This window comes from Microtus ochrogaster, unplaced genomic scaffold, assembly GCF_000317375.1.
Source record: "Microtus ochrogaster isolate Prairie Vole_2 unplaced genomic scaffold, MicOch1.0 UNK168, whole genome shotgun sequence".
NCBI classification, from domain to species: domain Eukaryota; kingdom Metazoa; phylum Chordata; class Mammalia; order Rodentia; family Cricetidae; genus Microtus; species Microtus ochrogaster.
In genome coordinates, this window is record NW_004949266.1 from 208,822 (window position 1) to 214,575 (window position 5,754).

A 5,754-nucleotide genomic window follows, 5' to 3' on the forward strand; every position below is an offset into this window, starting at 1 on the left:
AAATGGGTTAGATCAATATGTAAGAGCTAGCCAATAAGAGGCTGAAACTAATGGGTCAGGTAGTGATTAAAAGAATACAGTTTCCGTGCAATTATTTCAGGTATAAAGCTAGCCATGGGGGCGGCCGGGTGCTGGGGACGCAGCCCTGGCTGCTCTTATTTCAACAACCTCCCCTGTGGGAACAGACATCTTTTCTAAAACCCACCCTTTACCTCTCGCTGGGATTGAAGGTGTGCACCAACATGGCTGGCCTAGGATGCTGTGTATTTTAGGAAATATCTGTCCAGGGTGTGTGAGCCAGCCCAATTGTGAAGACCGGAGGACAACTTGCAGGGATGAGTTCTCTCCTTCCATGTGCATGTGGGTTCCAGGGATGAAACTTGGGGTAGGTATGGCAGCAATCAGCTTTACTTGGTGAGCAGGCTTGCTGGCCCTGCAGTATCTTCAGAACTTCCTTGTGGACCTTACTGGGTGTGGAGATTCCAAGGGTGTTCAGTGACCATCCAAATCTGCCTAGCCTCTCTACTCATTGCCCCCCACTGTAGGAGGAATAATAAGCAGGCTAGCTTAATATGAAATAACAAATTTTAATGAAGGGATATCTTTCAACACCAGTGATCCAGTGATGAGCAGGAAATACAAAAAAAGAGAGCTGCAGGGCTCACGCTCTCCAGATTTATATGTAAACATTAGCCTGAGGTGAATATGCCCCCTAATGGGCTGGGCTTATCCCTATACCCCACCACCACGAGTGTGGACAGTGGTGATGTCTGTGGCCTCTGGACCAAAGTACCACTGGCTGCACGATGGGGTGCCCTGGGCCTCTTCCCAGACTTCCTGGTTCATCAAGGCTCTCTCCTTGCTGGCCTGGGAAGAAAGCTCCATGGCCAGACCAAAGATCCTGTGGGCAGAAGAAAGAGAAGAGACAACTTCGCCTCTGGCCAAGAACTCTAAAGGAGATCTTAGAAAAACAAACTTGTTAGAGAAATAGGTTCTCTCCTTCCATACAGATCCTGGGGACTGAACTCAGGACACCAGGCTTTCCTTGCTGGCTGATCTCAGGACCCTAATGATGTCTTTGGAAGTCAACAAGGGTGGCTGCAAACGTGGGGGCAAGTGTGCATGTGTCCATATGGTGCTGCAAACAGAAGCAGGGCCTGTGTATACTGAGTTCCCTCTGTCCCCAGCTCTCCCTCTTTTGAAGGAGACAACACCCAAGATTCCTAGGCTGACCCTAAACTGATGACCCTCCTGCCTCAGCCCCCAAGCAGCTGAGACAGCTGACAGATCTCTGCCCCCAGGCCTAGAAGGAAAGAGCTGTGTGGTGAGCCTTGACTGCATCCTTCATCCTCCTGTTCACCTGGGACCTCAGTGCCCCATACCCTCAACAGTGGGCAAATTTTATGTGAGGAGACCTTGTTGGTGCCAAGCTAGATGTGAGATTCAGCCATTACCACATGGTCAAAGGCCAGGTGTCCGAAGACTTTAAGAGCCCCTAGATGACGGAGGGCATGTGTCCAAGAGTGAATACCAGGTACATCTGTACTGCTCGGATACTGACAGGGAAAACTTGTGGCCATACAGTGGTCACAAGCACAGGGAGACATCCTCAGTCTCTGCTCCATGTGAGTGATGGCTGACCCATCCTGTGGGCCAGCACTGGGTACGGCGGCACTTCAGAATCCCTGAGAACTCCTGTTGGCATCTCCTTAAATGCATTTTTTTGGAGGTGGCCAAAATGGCTCGGTGGGTGAAGCTGCCTTGCTTCCAAGCCTGCCTGATGACCTGAGTCTGATCCCTAGGGCCCACAAAGTGGAAAGAGAGAACAGATCCCAAAGCTGTCCTCTGACCTTTACACTCATGCCTTGGCATGCACGTGCCCAAACATAAAAATATGTAAAAAAACAAACAAAAAAAAAGAAACCAAAACCCCAACACATGTGATGTTCATGCCTGCCATTCTAGAACTCTGAAAGCTGAGGTGGGAGGATTTCTGCACATTCAAAGCCACACTGGGTTACAGATTGAGACCTTGTCTTAGAAAAACACACAAAACAACAGTGTCCCTCAAGAAACCACCAGGCTGGCTAGGCAGTGGTGGTGTGCAATTCACTCCCAGCTCTTGGCAGGCAGAGGCAGGCGAATCTCTGAGTTCGAGATCAGTCTGATCTACAGAGCAAGTTCCAGAGTGAGAAACTCTGTCTAGAAGAAACTGTATCGGAGTGAATAAATGCAGGCAAATATTAAATAATATATACAATTTTAATGATTAAATAAAACTTACAGAACTGAAGTTCCCACGCAGCACAGGAGGTAGGAAAGAAAGAGGAGCGCACAGCCTCCACGCGCGCTCAATTTATCAGTCAACAACCGCCCCAGGCAAACCTGCCCTAAAGGGGCTGGCTTAACCCTACAAGAAACAAAACAAAACACACAAAAAGAAACCTCCAAACATCCTGCTAAGACTGACTTCTGAATGATGGTTACATGTGTTGAGCAACTGTCAGGCTCAGAAGAGGCTTCCTCTGTCCCCTGCTGGCCCAGAGCTGCCCTGTCTAGGGCATGAGACTGAGTGTGGGATGCTTTCCTTGCCCGTGGTGACCTCAGGTCTCTACTGTCCCCAGCCCTACTCTGCTGAACTCTGGCACAGTATGAATCGATGGCTTCACTGCACCCAAGGTCCCAGTGTCTCAGAACTCAGAAGTGGGTAGGAGTGGAAGAGTGCGGTAGTAGTGAGGCAATCAATAGCTGAGTCCTCAAAAGCCCAAACAGTCTTCACCTGAGATAGCAGCTGGGTGGGGGTCCACCTCCAGCAACCCAACTGAAAAGAAAGGGAGGATGGAGAGAGGAGGGGAGGGATGGAAGGGAAAGGGGGAGGGATGGAGGGGAAAGGGGGAGGCCTGACCCACACCTGTAGAGCTCTCGGTCCTTCTTGGTAATCAAGTCCCTGAGTTCCTCCAGCAGGCGTGACACCTGTACACTGGTGTCTGGCACCTGCCCACTGGCATCCAGGGAGGAGATGCCCAGCTCACCCAGGAGCAGCAGGGTTGTCTTTAGGGCCAGCTCCAGATCATCTGTGGAGATACAGGCTGTTAGCAGGACTCCGGTGCCCAATGCAGCAGCTGTTTGAGCTGTGCAGAATTGGCTCTTCTCTCACACTCAGGGAACAGGGCCAAAGGGAGGGATCTTAGGAGATCTCACTCGTCCCTGGAGTGTGGGTGCCAAGTGAATGCTGGTAAAGACAAACCCAGTGGGGAGCGCTCAGGTGTTTCTGTGACTGCTGCCCAGGAGGGCTCCTGTGGACCAGGGGAGCTGGGGCTTCAGGCTGCAAGCCGCTTCTCAGTTCTCTCACTCTCTGTCCTTTCACTATGGGCGACAAGCAGGATGCACCTGCCAGATGTGGCTTGAACCTGCACTTCCTGGCCTCCAGATCTAAAGAGCTGAGGTTCTGGTATCTGTAGCAGCTGTGTGTCCCAGTCACAGACCTGCACCACACACAATCTAGCATGGTCATGAGGGTTAATGGACCCGTTCCTGCTGTGTCCTCACCTCACTGTCAGTGCTGGGGTTGTGCTGGGTACAGACTTGCTAGGGGCAGTTTGGTAGGAGGATCACTACAGCTTCCAGGTCAACACTGTGCTCTTTTATGGAGCCAGGGACTCACTGTGTTGTAGCTCAGGCTGTCCTGGAACTCACAGCCTCCCAAGAGTCAGACAATAAATGAAGGTCACTGTACCTTTTTCATTTGTTACGTAGCCCAGGATGAGTAAACCCTGTGCAGCTAAAAAGTCCTAATGAGGATGTCTGCTCCAGAGAATCCCTCAAGTGACCTCTCAACACCCCTACCCTGTTGGTAGGGCCCAGGGCTCAGGGCCGGTAGATAGGTCACCCTTCCCCCAGAGTCTTCCAGCTGTGAGGTCCAGCTTGGGGTTGGAATCCTGACTCAGCTGCCTGTGTCCTACTTGTTCCACACGGGTTCCAACACCACCCCAGGATAGAGGCACCTAGAATATGGTGCATGTGAGCCTTGGGGCTCCTTCCTGCTGAGGCAATGCCACACAGCAAGGCTGTTCCTACCTAGGAGTCCTACCTAGGAGCCCACTTCCCTGCATGTGGATGCCCTGCACGGGCAGCTCATGTCGCGTGGCATCCAAGGCTGTGGCCAGTGTCTTGTATTGCTCCTTGAAGTGCTTTGCTACAGCCTCGAGCCCAGGCAGAAGGGAACACTGTAAGACACACCACTCACTCGCACAAGAAGGGCCAGCCTCCAGGTAACAGGACCCCCTCTGACCTGCCATGGACGGGGCCCTGTTGCTATGCTAAGCTCCACGGTGGGACAACATCAAAGCTGTCAGGTGCCAAGCATTCTGCAGACTGTGTGGCAGAGACAGGTGTCCCATACACAGTACTACACTCGTATCAAGAGCCTAAGCAGGGCGGGCAGAATGTGAGTGGTGGCATCCTGATCCTGGCTTCCTCATGCACCCCTAGCCTCAGGAGCATGCTCAAACCCACCTGGGTATCCAGGATGGTAGCCAGCTCCTGATGTTTCTGCTGGAGCAGCAGCTGGTGCCGCAGCTCCAGCACCCGCTGCTGTAGACGCTCCTTCTCACAGCATAAGGCCGCCAAGTCCTTCTCAGCCTTCTCCTCCAGCAGAGCCAGGTTGTTTTCCGTCTGTGGGTCACAAGACCAACTCAGGTGGGGTGGGGGAGGTGACAGAGGACACGCGCTATTTCGTGAGGCCCAGTTAAGCTCACCTTCACAGACAACAGGGTCAGCAGCAGTATCTGCGACTCCATCATGTCCATGGTCTCTTGCAGATCCTGCAAGGGTCCTGCTGTTCAGTTCCCAGTAAGCCATGTTGACCTGGCTCTTCCGGGCATGGCAGAAGCCCAACCTCTGTGTACTTTATAGGTTCAAATACAAATAGTGTCCACAGGGCAGGGGATGGAGTCAGGTCACATCTTGCCCAGAAGTGTATGGGTGTCTCCCCACTCAGTATATGGGCACACTGACTTGAGCAAGGACCCATGGACACCACAGCCCTAGCCTCCATCCTGGAGGACTGGCTGCCAAGAGTAAGACGTACCCACCGCCAGCTCCCCCAGTGCTCACCTGTCTCTTCTTGGGAAGGCGTGTCTTTTTCTGAGTGGTACAGGACGTGGACTCAGCTTTCTTTGACATTGTCCTGTCTAGCTAGGGAGCCGTCCTGGACATGCTTGTGTCTAAAATAGACCATTTCATTCTTTCCTTTAGATTTTGGAGATGCAGCTGCCACCACCCCACCTGGGATCTGCCACCCCGCCTGGCAGGAGAGAACACCTGGGACCCACTCCCAGGCCTGGTGTGTACAAAAGGCACATGCTGGTCTCACAGCAGTGAGTCAAACTGGCGACAAAGGCTGCCCAAAGCTTGTGCCATCCTTACAAGCTCGGCCTCCGAGGGGCTAAAATAAAACAGTTACCTTTGATGGATGACAGGTCTAGGCAGGGCGGGGCTGTGCTGTGCCCTTCCAGCATGGTGGACTGCAGGCCTCCTGGTCCCATCACCAGGCTGTCTTCTGCCCAGAGAAGAACGCCACGGTCAGTACCATTGGGCCCACACCCCTTGGTTCAATACAACTTGGGACTACTAGGACTCTTTCTTCCAGGGTGTGTGGGTGCTAGACTCTTGGGCCTGTGAGCTCCACAGCTGAGGTGAGGGGCAGCATCTCAGATCTCTTGTTCTTGGGCATAGACTACTGAACCTTGAGCT

The 5,754-nt window shown here is 52.7% G+C and overlaps 1 pseudogene; it reads right to left on the reverse strand.

The window, feature by feature from the left end:
* Positions 1–732: 732 nt before the first annotated feature.
* On the reverse strand, positions 733–5,552 carry LOC101981719 (annotated as a pseudogene).
* Between the last annotated feature and the right edge of the window lie 202 nt (positions 5,553–5,754).